The following is a 13,498-nucleotide window of genomic DNA, read 5'->3' as shown; positions in this document are numbered from 1 at the left end:
AACTGAAGGAAGGTGGAAACACATTATATAAAATTTGTGACGGGCGCCTGGGTGGCTCAGTGGGTTAAGCCTCTGCCTTCGGCTCAGGTCATGATCTCAGGGTACTGGGATCGAGTCCCGCATTGGGCTCTCTGCTCAGCAGGGAGCCTGCTTCCTCCTCTCTCTCTCTCTGCCTGCCTCTCTGCCTACTCGTGATCTCTGTCTGTCAAATAAATAAATAAAATCTTTAAAAAAGAATTGTGACATTTAGCTAAAACAGAGCTCAAGGGGGAAGTTTATAGAATTAAGTACATATACTGGGGGAAAAGGCATCTAAAATGAATAATCTAAGTTTTTAACTTATGAAGCTAAATAGAAAAAAAAAGCAAATTAAACCAAACATTTGCATAAGTAAAAATAAAAGCGGAAACTAATGAAATAGAAATCACAGAGAAGTATCAATGGAAGCAAGAGTCAAGGCTTCAAAAAGAGCAATGAAAGTGATACAACTCTAGCCAGAATCATGAAGGAGAACAGAGAGAAAGCACAAATTATCAATATCAGGAATGGAAGAGTGACATCACCATAAACCCTACAGATATTAAAAAGGATTATGAAGGAACATTTTGAGTAATTAATGCCAACAAATTCGACAATTTGAATGAGACAAATTCTTTGAAAGATTCAAATACTGAAAGTGACTCAAGAAGAAATAGAAACTCTTAATAGGCTTATGTCTATTAAAGATAATAGCTGACAAAGATGACACCAGGCCCAGATGACTCCATTGAAGAATTCTACCATGTATTTCATAAAGAATTAATAGTATTCCTCACAAACTTTCAGAAAATAGGAGAGATAACACTTTTCCCACTCATTTCATGAGGCCCACTTACTCTGATACCTGAGCCAGACAAAATTATTATAAATTAGGCAAATTACAGGCCAATATCCCTTATTAATAAGAGGCAAATTCCTTAACAACATATTAGCAAATCAAATCTAATTTTATATCCAGGAATTCAAGATTGGCTAAATTTTCAAATTCAATTAATGTAATTGACAGAACCAAGAAGAAAAACTATGTATTTGTATAGGTGATCCCCAACCCACCTTCAGATTCAGTGATTTTTGAGGACTTACAGTATTCAGTATATAATTATACTCATGGATGAGATTTATCACAGGGACAGGATGTAAAGCAAAATCAGCAATGAGATGATGTCTGGGAAATAATAGGTTTAAGTCTTCCAGGTGTCCTCTCGGTGCTTAATTCTTCCAGCAACACGTTATGACAGCACCTGTGAGTTGCTGTCCTCCAAGGAAGAACATTAGAGACTCTGCCCAGGTTTTTCTTGGTGGCTGGTCACATAGGCACTGTGTGGCATATACCAAGATTCCAGATCCAAGGAAGAATGCGGGTGTCTAGCATAAACCACATTGCTGGTACAACTAGTTCAGGCACAGCAAGCCAACCTTACCAGCTCTGGGAATGGTGAGAACCTGCCTGAAATCTAAGTCCCTAGAAGGCAGCTAAAGCAAGCAGGACTTCCAAAGTGTAGCAGGCTCAGACCTGCTATGTTAACTCTTTTCTGTGCAGTATCTCCACTGATGTACTCCCTTCCCACATAAGCAAAACAAAACAACAACAACAACAACAACAAAACTGTTGGCAAAAATGCCTATTTATAAACTGCTGACAAGTTAGGAATAGAAAAGACCTATCTCACCCCGATAAAGGATGTCAACAATCTTAGCACTGACAATGTCCTTAATGGCAAAACACTGAATATTTTTCCCCTAAGACTAGGAACCAAAGAAGGATGTCCATTTTCATTTTTCCTATTCAACATTGTGCTGGAGGACCTAATCTGTGCAATAAGTCAAGAAAAAGGAAATAAAAGATATACAAATCAGAAAGATGTAGAACAACATTTATCCATGGACAACATGATCTATATGTAGAAAACCGTAAGGATCTACAAAAAATGTTATTAGGTATAGTTGAGTCTAATAAGGTTCTAGGATATAGGGTCAATATATAAAAATCAATTGAATTTCCATATATTAACAATGAACAACTGAAAATTCAAATAAAAATACCATTTATGATGGTTTCTAAAATCATAAAGTACTCAGGGATAAACTTAACAAAGCATATATAAAACCTGTACACAGAAAATTCCAAAATATTGCTGAGAGAAATTTTAAAAGATACAAAGTAATAGGCCATGTTCATGGATGGGAAGACTCAATTATTTTTTAAAAAATATTAATTATCTTCAAATTGATCTGAAGATTCAATACGATCCCAATAAACTTCCAGTAGTGTTTTTGCAGAAATTGGCAAAATCCTAAAGTTTATATGGAAAGGCAAAGAACCTACAAAAAGTAAAAGTGATTTGAAAATGAAGAACAAAATTGGAAGACTCACATTATCTGATTTCAGCATTTACTATTCAGCTACAGTAATCAAGACAGTGTGTGGGGTTATTCCTAGAAAGTATATCGTAAGCCCTAAGGGGTGACTGTGGAAGCAGCTGAAGCAGCAGCAACATTCCTCTTCTCCGGCTGTTAAATGCAATGGCCCGGAAAGAACAGGATCCCATCACCTCCTGGGGAGGGACATAGATAAGGAGCTATGAAAGAAACCCTCAATTCTCCTTCCTGCCTTAGGCAATTGCTAGCATGAACATCCTGTTCCTACCTTATTCTGTAACTCACTCCCTGCGCGCCCAAGCATAGTGGAGGATACAGGCCTGCTTTCTGGGTCTTTAACTTTCATCTCTTTGTATTCCTTCCCCATGCTTTGGTACATCTGTCCTTGCTTTGCTGATAAAATACAAAGTAAAACCTATGTGCGGAATTCAGCTGCTGCTGCTCTCTCTTCCGGAAGTAGCCCTGCACGGCTGCTCAGACTGGTGTCTGAGAACTTTATTTCAGTGCATGACGACATAGTGTAGTATTGGTATAAAGATAGACTTAGAGATCAGTGAAACAGTTTAGAAGGTACTAGAAATAGATCTATGTATAGATAGTCAGTTGATTTTTGACAAAGTGTCCAGGGGGAAAGGAAAGGTTCTTCAACAAATTTGTAGTAAAAACGGGATATCCACGTGAAAAATAGGAAACTTGATGTTTACCTTATATCCCATACAAAATTAACTTGAAATTGATCATACCTTATAATATAAACTAAAGACACAAAAATTATGAACCATAAAAAATTGAAAAATGGACTTCATCAAAGTGAAAAACTTTTGCTCTTGGCAAGATGCTGTTAAGAAAAGAAAAGGCAAGTCACAGACTGGAAGACAGTATTTACAATACAATAAGCACATGAGCATCAACATCATTAGGCAAATGCAAACTAAATCCACACTTACCCACTTGAATGACTAAAATTTAAAAACATGACAATACCAAGTGTTGGTAAGAACTTGGAACAACTGGAATTCTCATACATTACTGCTAGAAATATAACATGGTATAATCACTTTGAAAAACAGTTTGGTGGTGTCTTATAAAGCTATATACATGATTCAATTCCACTGCTAGGAATTTACCCAAGATAAATGAAAATATATGTCTACATAATAACTTGAGCACAAATGTTCATAGTATCTTTATTCATAATTGCCAAAGAACTAGAAACAACCAAAATGTCCATCCACAGGGAATGGATAAATAAATCATGATACATCCATGCAATGAAACATTATTTTGCCATACAAAGGACCAACTGATGATTCACAGGGATAAATTCTAAAAACATGTTGACTGACAGAAGCCAGATACAAAAGAGTATGTACTGTAAGAATTCAAATCTCCAGAGCTCTTTTCATCTTGCCAAACTGAAACTCAGCACCCATTAAACATCTTCCCATGCTCCCCTTCCCTTGGCCCCGGAAATTGCCATTCTAACTCTTTTTTTTTTTTTAAGATTTTATTTATTTCTTTGACAGACAGAGACCACAAGTAGGCAGAGAGGCAGGCAGAGAGGGAGGGAAGCAGGCCCCCCGCTGAGCAGAGAGCCCGATGCGGGGCTTGATCCCAGGTCCCTGAGATCATGGCCTGAGCCAAACGCAGAGGCCTAACCCACTGAGCCACCCAGGTGCCCCGAAATTGCCATTCTACTTTCTGTCTCTTTGAACTTGGCTCTTCTAGGTACTTGATGGAAGTGGAATCATACAGTATTTCTCTTTTTGTGACAGGCTCATTTTGCTTCGCATAATGTCCTCAAGGTTCATCCACTCAAATATAATTTTTGAGGAGCCATTACAGTGATCTCCTATAGTGTGTAGTAGCCTTCCTCTTTGCCCCATTGCCCTCTCACCCGACGTGGCCGTTTCTGCACTGACATCACTCTTTGTGGTACCTGCTATCACTCCTGTTATTTCTTGCTTTTCACCATCAAAACTCTACCATCTTGCAGTGGGCATGTTTTCTCAACACCCCCCACCCCACGGGTTTTAAAACTGATCGCAGGGGGCGCCTGGATGGCTCAGTGGGTTAAAGCCTCTGCCTTCGGCTCAGGTCATGATCCCAGAGTCCTGGGATCGAGCCCTGCATCAGGCTCTCTGCTCAGCAGGAGCCTGCTTCCCCCTCCCTCTCTGCCTGCCTCTCTGCCTGCTTGTGATCTCTGTCTGTCAAATAAATAAATAAAATCTTAAAAAAAAAAAAAAAACCTGATCGCAGAATAATGAAGTGTAAGAGCAGGAAGGAAGGAAGAGATTAGGTAAAGAGAATTTCTATTAGACCGAAAGGAGAAGTGAAAGTCCTTTCATTAGCGGAAGAGAGTAAGTCAAAGGAAAGGAGACTATGATCAGGATCAGGACACTGCCTGAGGCCCCAGGGACACTGACTTCCTGTGCCAGACGATTTGCCTTTACAGACAAAACCTTGATAAGCCTGAATTCACAGCTTGACTTGCAGCTAAGACACATGTTCCAAATCATCCCGTTTCATACTGTCATTGGCACATAGATATCATAGCAGCAAGTAATTACAGTTTGTATTAGAATATATTGAGGTACAAAGACCAATGCCTAGTTAACTTTGTGAAGTCAGTGATTATCAAGGATGGAATCTGTTATTATTTCAATGTTTATTGAGGACCCTAATGTGATAAACACTTATTATGATTACCAAATAAAGGAACAGCACAAAGACACCATGTGGCCACAGCTACTTAAAATTTCAAGGTAATGGAGAGGAGATAAGTTGCATGGGCAGCGTGAGAGATTGGACAAACAGTAGATGAGCACCATGTGGATAAGTATGTAGTACATATGTTTAAGGAAATATAACCTAAACTATATTTAGGAGGAAGATGCAGTTCAACGTGTTGATTATAGCCCAGGAAGGAGATCTATAAATCATAGTCATTGAGTCAAACAGAATGCTGGGGGTCATTTGTAGGGATGTTGGAGACAAACAAATTATATTATCATGCCATTAAATGAAGACATAATGAATGGATGGATGAATTAATTAATGAATGAACAAATTTAATGAATTACTTATCTTCCTGGCTCTCAGGACAAACCCCAAAAGAACTTTTCTACTTAAAATGTATACCTTCTCTTATTCCTTGAACCAAGATTCTTGGGCATGTTGAGTCTGTCTTTTAAATTTTGGTTTCCAGTGTGAAGCCTCTTGAGTGGAAGGCCATAATTGACTAATAAATGGATTATGTAGTCCAGCAGTGAGAACCCATTTTGTGTGAGGTCAGGGAAGGGAAGAGTAAAATGTTCTGGGGGGATTTTCTCCAATTTAAAATGAAAATAGATTTGAGAGCCATAGAATATATGTAGACTTTATAATTTAGATTATCGTCTTAATATTAAGTAGTACTTAGTATTACTTACTAATACTTAGTGTTTAGTAATACATTTATTCAGTCATTGTAAAAAAAAAAAATGGAATTGTATCATTAAGATCCAGAGTTGGTATGTAGTAAAATGAAAGATTTTTCTAGTCTTTTATCCAGAAATTAGATCTGAGCCCATGAGGTGACAAGAATTGGCCACTGATATGGTCCTTTGTGGCTTAGGTTATTGGCTTTGACCATCACCAGGGAGATGTGCCAATCCTACCTCCCTCCTACCTTCTGCCCAAACAGCAGTGTACCTTAATGACTGGTACAAGATATAATAATACATTAGCCATATTGTATATAACATAGCTAATCATAATGTATATAACATGCTATAATAGGAGAATTATTCATTATTTGTTCCAAGCACTATACATGCCCTGTGCCAAGCACACAACCCAATAAAATTGATGAAGGCAAATAAACAGTACCAAGAATGGATAAGGACACATAAATACAGATGGGGCAAAGGATATTATAAACATCTTTAAGGACTGCAAACTGATCAGTTCCTAGGAAGATATAACTTATCAACAGTGACTCAGGAAGAAATAGAAAGCCTGACTGGCTGTAAACCCATTAAAGAAATTGAAACACAACTGGGACGCCTGGGTGGCTCAGTGGGTTAAGCATCTGCCTTAGGCTCAGGTCATGATCGCAGGGTCCTGGGGTCAAGTCCCCCATTGGGTTCCTTGCTCAGCAGGGAGCCTGCTTCCTCCTCTGCCTGCTGCTCCCCCTGCTTGTACTCTCTCTCTCTCTCTCTCTGACAAATAAATAAATACAATCTTATAAGAGAAAGAAAGAAAGAGAGGGAAACATAAGTTAAAACCTTCTTTTGAGGAACTGTCAAGCCCAGGTGATTCTGCAGATAAGTTTTATCAAACATTCAAGGAAGAAATAATTCCAACATTGCACAAACTATTTCAATAGGGATGAAGAGAACACATCTTAACTAACTGATTGAAACTCAAATCCATTTGTATAACCATGACACCAAAACCAGCAAGAATCGTACAAGGAAGGAGAATTCCTAACGAACTTCTCTCATCACCGTAGCTCTAAGTATTCTAAACAAATATTAACAAACAAAATCAAGGAAGGTAGGAGGAAGATGAAGTCGAGTCTGGGAAAATCTATTGTAATTTGTCCTCTCAGTTTGATTAAAGAATGAAAATTATGGATTGCCTCAATCAATGCAGAGAAGCAAATTATAATATTTAAAATTCATCTATAACAAAAACAAAACAAAACAAAAAAAAGTTAGCAGACTACAAGTAGGTGAGAATATCCTTAACATAAGAAAGATGGTTTAAACAAACAAAACTATAACAAACCTCAATCTTAATGTTGGAACACTAAAAACACTCTCTTTAAAATTCAGAACAACTCAAAGACACCAAGTCCTAGCTCTGCTCGTCCACATTCCCCATGGAGATGGAGGTGCTAGTCAGCGCGGGAAGACGAAGAGGAAAAGGAACGTTACAATTGAAAAGGAAAAAGTAAAACAGAAACTGTTTGAGATGTATTTGGCTTCTTAGAAAAATCCTATAGAAAAATCCCGAGGTATATTTGGCTTCTTAGAAAAATCCTATAGAGTGTACACATACATTAATAGAGGGTTTGGAAAGCTTGCTGGAGGGGTGTCTGGGTGGCTCAGTAGGTTAAGCCTCCAATTCTTGGCTTCTGCTTAGGTCGTGATCTCATGGTTCATGAGATAGAGCCCTGCATTGGTCCCCCTGCTCAGTTGGGGACTCTCCTTGAAGATTCTCTCCTTCTACCCCTCCCCCCGCAACTCATGCTCTCTCTGTCTCTTTCTCTCTCTAAAATCAATCACTTAATCTTTAGTGGGGGGAAAAAAGAAAGGTTGCTGCAAAATCAAAATACAAAAATCCATTACATTTCTACAGTGTTGCTAAACCAACAACAATCAGTGAAAAATAGATAATAAAAATGATACCATTTGCAATAGTGCTTTGGGATAAGTGCAATGATAATAAGTGAGACTTTTAGAGAGGAGATTATAAAATTTTCCAGACAGATATTTAAGACCTAAGTAAATGGAGAGTTACCTCATTGAAGACATAACCTCTTTTACACTCCCCAACTTTGTGGAGATATAAGTGATCTCTGATATTATGTAACTTTAAACTGAACAGTGTTGATTTGCTACACTTACATCTTGCAATATGATTACCACCTTAGTGTTAGCAAACACTTTCATCACATCACACAATTACCATTTATTCTTTGTGGCAAGAACATTTAAGATCTCCTCTCTTAGCAACTTACCAGCCTGTCTTGCCCAGTATTGTTATCTGTAATCACAATGCCGTTGTTAGAGCCCCAGACCTTGTTGACTTTTTAAACTGGATGTTCGTACTCTTTGACCAACATCTTCCCATCTCCCCCATCCTTCGGCAACCCCCATTTTCTGTCTCTCTGAGTTTGGCTTTTTTAGGTTGCACTGTATAAGTGATACCGTACAGTTTTTGTCTTTGTCTGACGTATTTCTATAACCTCCTAAACCTGTCAATTGTCTTCTGATTTATTGGTTCATTGTTATTCCAATGAAAATGTCAACAAATTGTTTGTGTTTTTTTGGAACCTTGCAAGCTGAATCTTTAATTCGCTGATTATAAAATACTATAGACAATAAGATTTCATTTTGTAAAAAAGAAAATATGCACATCCACCGCATGCATTAATGCTCTGAGAAAAAAATGTGGATGGAGGAATTGTTTTCTATTGCTATGTAACAATTTAGCACAAACGTAGCAGTTTCAAACAACACCTGTTTATTAGCTCACAGTTTTGTAGGTCAGAAGTTGGGTATGGGGTAGCTGAGTTTTCTGTTCAGAACATCACAAGGCTGAAATCAACGTACGGACTGAGTTTCGTTGTCATTTGGAGGTTCAGCAGGAAAATCTGCTTCTAAGTTCATTGCTGTTGGTGAAATTCAGCCCTGGGGTTGGAGGACTGAAGTCCTGTCCTCTTGCTGGCTGTCAGCCGGGGACTGGTCTCAACACATAGAAGCTGCCCGTGTTCCTTCCAATGTGGTCTGCTTTATCTTCAAGCCAGCACTCACGAGATGAAACCCCCAAACCCTGGACTCACTCTTTTTCTGTGACCAGAGAAAACTGCTTTCAGAGGCTTACATGGGTTGGGGGGCACCTGGCTGTCTCAGTGGGTAGAGCACTTGACTCTTGAGCTCCATGTTGGGTAAAGAGAGAATACTTAAAAGGGTGGGGAGGGGCTTTGTGATGAGATCAGGTCTGACTTAATCTTTTCCCTAATTTAGGCTGATTTGCTACCTTAATTAATCTGCAAATCCTCTGCAGGGTAGTACCTAGATTAGTGCTTAATTGAATAAAGGGAAGAAGGTGCTACTGCACCAGGGGTCTGGAGCTTTTGTGGACTGCTTCTTAGAATTCTGCCAACCACAGTGAGATTATGGGTGTGTGTGTGTGTATGTATGTGTACTTGTCTGTATTTCACAATTGTTCTTTTATAACTGTCTTCACAGTTGTTCTTACAATTGACCTTTTTTGTATCTAAAATTCTTTATCTTGAGCATAATATTTGTTTTATATTCTTGGTGTAGAGCTGCACTAAATAAATGCTGACCTTTATCCGAAGTTTTCTCTGTGTCTATTAAAATAATATTATTTTTCTCTATTAAATCATCAATGTGGTGAATCACATTTGTGGATTTTCTGATGTTAATCTACTGGTACATTTATGGAACACAGTGTTTTAATGCATAACTATTATTGAAATTATTTAAAATTAAATAAAATTTAAATATTCTCTCAGTTTATCGGACTGGTAGTGAATCTCCTTCTATAATTTGCATATCCAGCTTCACTGCCAAATTTTTCATCTCTGTTTATAAGTGAAATCGGCCTCGTTTTTGTTTTTTCTTTTAATGTTTTTGTCCAGTCTGCCGTTTGGGAATCAGAGTTATATTTTTCTCATTAAACCAGTTGGGCAATTTTTTCCTCAATTTTTCTTGTTCCCTTCTTTCCTTCTTTCTTCCTCTCTCTCTCTTTCCTTCCTTCCTTCCTTCCTTCCTTCCTCCTCTCTCTCTCTCTCTCTCTCTCTTTCTTTCTACTGAAACAATCTGCATAAGAGGGACTTTCTGTCATTAGATGTTTGTTAAAAACTCATCCATGGTGCTGTCTGGAATAGAAGCTTGGGCTGGAGGTGGGAGGAGGCACCCTGACTTTAGGGGAGAGAGAGTTAAAAAATATTAAGAAGAAGTTGTCAAAGAGAGATGTGCAGATCACTCTTGAGGACATGACCTTGTCAGAGGGAGAGGGTCATGAAGGGGGGCGTAGGGCCCAGGACATCTTGTTGGGTTGTTGCTCCTCATCTTCTTGTTGGAGGATGGAGAAGGCTGGAGCGCTGGCAACTAGGCTCCCGCGGAGAGGAAGAGTTTGAAGAAAAGGCAGAAGAGAGATGGAATAATTAAAAACCAGGGGAAGAGCACATCTAGGCAGACACGTGGGAGGAGGGGCACGGCAGGGAGGAAAGAGAACCTTGATGGGAGAGGCTTTGTGGATCTAGTGGTGCCCGGGAGGAAATCCCTGCACTGCCCCTACTCCTGAAACGGGAGATGAGCTCCGATGGCATGGTCCATAAGGACGATGCGTTGGAGGGATGTCATGAAATTCTCCGCAATGATTGAAGTTTTGAAGGAAGGCAGTCTGTCCCCTATATTAGAATATGGGGGGGAAAAAAACAGAGAAAATAGATATGTGTATATTTTATAAGTCCAAAACATATAGTTTAAAAGTGCACAGAAAGAATGCAAAATGGTACCACTACTTTGGATGACGCTTTGGCAGTTTTTTTCCCCAAACCAAACATACTCTTCACTCATGATCCAGCACCCGTACTCCTTGGCATCTACCCAAATGAGTTGAAAACTTACGTCCACACAAAATTCCACCATGGATGCTCACAGTAGCTCCATCGTAATTGCCAGAATTCGGAAGCAACCAAGGCGTTCCTCAGTGGGCAAATGAATAAACAAACTGGTATACTTATACAATGGAATTTTCTTAAAAAAAGAAATGAGCCATCAAACCAGCAAAAGACAAGGAGGAATTTCAAATGCATGTTGTTAAGTGAAGGAGACCAATCTGAAGAGTGTATGTACCAGATGACTTCTAACTCTATGACATTCTGGAGAAGGCAAAACGATAGTTCAATGATTGCCAGGATCCTGGGGGCGGAAGGGAGGAGTACAAGCGTTTTTAGGGCACTGAAACTGTTCTGTGTGATGCCCGAATGGAGGTGCTTGCATTATGTGCCCACGGTATGTACAACACCAGAGGTGACCCATGTAAATGGGTTTTAGCTAAAAACAATGTGTCTGCATTGACCCATGTAAATGGGTTTTAGCTAAAAACAATGTGTCTGCATTGACTCACCAACTACAATAAATACACACTAACAGAGACATTAATAAGAGGGTAAATTGGAAGAGCCCGGGGGGGGGGGGGACATGGGAACTCCAGACCTTTCACAGGATTTCTTCTGTAAACCTAAAACTGCTCAAAAAAAAAAAAAAGGTCTATTCATTTAAAAATAAATAAATACAAAATTAAAAATAAAAACCCCACAGAGACTGTAAATAGTGGTATACATTTTAGACCACTGCTGGGCCCTGAGGTAATTCAGGGAGGCGATCTTCATTCCTCGGCGTGTGTAACATATCCCAGAGCCTGACTGAAGGCTGCATGGCCTGGGCGGGTGAGCCAAGGCTGGGAAAGAGAAAGAAGGCAAGAGGTGCAGACAGGGACCCAGGATAGCTGTGTCTTCATGTTTTTCATGTAACCCAAATGTGGGCAGTTTGCTGTCCTGTGACATCATCCTTTCTTTAATGATGGAATTACAGTCAGCCTCGTTCATGACCTACCTGATTGTAGGAGATTATTGGTTATGGGGTCCTCCTCCTCAGGCTACTTACTCCTCCTTACTTCTCCTCAGGCTGCTTACTGAACTACAAATTCACTTGAGCGAGCCATTGTCCCGATTCCAGACTCCACAGAAAAGACGGACTAGTCAAAAACCAGGGGAAGACCACGTCTAGGTAGACACCCATGCCATGGTTGGATGTCTACATCAGCTGCCTTTTTAACTTTCTAGGGTGAGCAAAGATGATTACTTAAAAACAAAAACAAAAACCAGAACCAAACACCCACGCACACACACACCCCTTGCTGAAGCTTTGGTATAACAGAAAGTGACCCCAAGAGCTTCAAACCGGATGTCAGATGCACTGACTTACAAAGCCCAAAGCCAGAGCTTGAGATTTGGGTGCTTTCGGGTGTTTTCCAAGACGGACCACCAACTCTCTGATTCTCTGACACCAACTGGGCGTTCAACAGTTCAATTAAATTCAGACACTAACTTGCCTTGAATTAGTGCAGATCCCACTGGTAAACGCTCAGTCCAAGCCTGTCCCCACCCAGATGCGGGTCGCAAGTCCTGGGCCACCTGCACTTCCCATGGACTGGCTCTAGAGTGGGTGTTCCCAAGACCCCTTGCTAAGGGTCCATCATTTGCTAACATGGCTCATAGGACTCCTAGGGAGGCACATACATTTACCAGTTAAACATAAAGGACACAAGTTAGGAATAGGGGGATGGAAGAAAGGCATAGGGCACGGTCTGGGGGAGTGGTGGGTTGCTGGGAGCTTCCATGCCCTCTCTAGATACACTATTGGCAACTCTAAGTGTTCATGCATTGGGAAGCACATCAACTCTTGTTCAAGGGTTTTATGGTGCTTACTCCACAGCTCCTCCTTCTTCCCAGAGGTTGGTGGATAGAGCTGAAACTTCCAACCCTCTAATCTCTTTGGTCGTTCTGGGGACCAGCACAATAGAAGCCAAGTAGGGGCCCCAGCCTGCCACCTCATTAGCATAAACTCAGGTGTGATCAAAGGGGACTCATTATGAATAACGAGACACTCCCATCACTCAAGAAATTCCATGGGTTTGAGGAGCTATGCGTTCCAGGAACAGGGGAGAAGACCAAATAGTTCACATTAGTCCACAGGTGCCTTCTGGTGTCTTTGCTTCCTCCATGGCCAGCCCCATGGGGATAAGGCAGCTGACTCCCAGGCCGGGTACCAAAGCATTCTTGGAAGATACTTTGTATTTGAGATTTCAGGAAAAGTAACTAAGGAGTCCTCATGAGAAGAGCAGAACTCTGTTGGTCAACACACTCTTTCTGTGTTGGCTCCCTGGCCTTTTAAATTTTAATTAATTGGCAATATTGAAAACCTGGAGATTTCTGATTTCTCTTTAAAAATCAGAAGGGACTGCCAAAATGATGCATTGCCAGCAAGTGTCTGGAGGTGAGCAGGACTGTCTTTTGGGGCAGACATGTCCTCTCCAGCTCACTGAGGTCCCCTCCAAACCCAGAGCCTTACCGACACCATGAGGCTGACGCCATTGACACATGGTCTGCACACCTCGAATGTTCCCTAGACTGAGGAGGGTGGACAGCAAAAGCAAGTTCAAGTTCCCACCTTTTGCCACACATGGAACTACTTCTACCCCAGATGCCTCAGGCTTCCCTTATCCCATGATGATCCATTTAAGGACCCCTTCCCAAGCATGTGGAGGGCTT

This window comes from Mustela erminea, chromosome 10, assembly GCF_009829155.1.
Source record: "Mustela erminea isolate mMusErm1 chromosome 10, mMusErm1.Pri, whole genome shotgun sequence".
NCBI classification, from domain to species: Eukaryota; Metazoa; Chordata; class Mammalia; order Carnivora; family Mustelidae; genus Mustela; species Mustela erminea.
Note: the sequence above shows the minus strand (reverse complement) of the source record.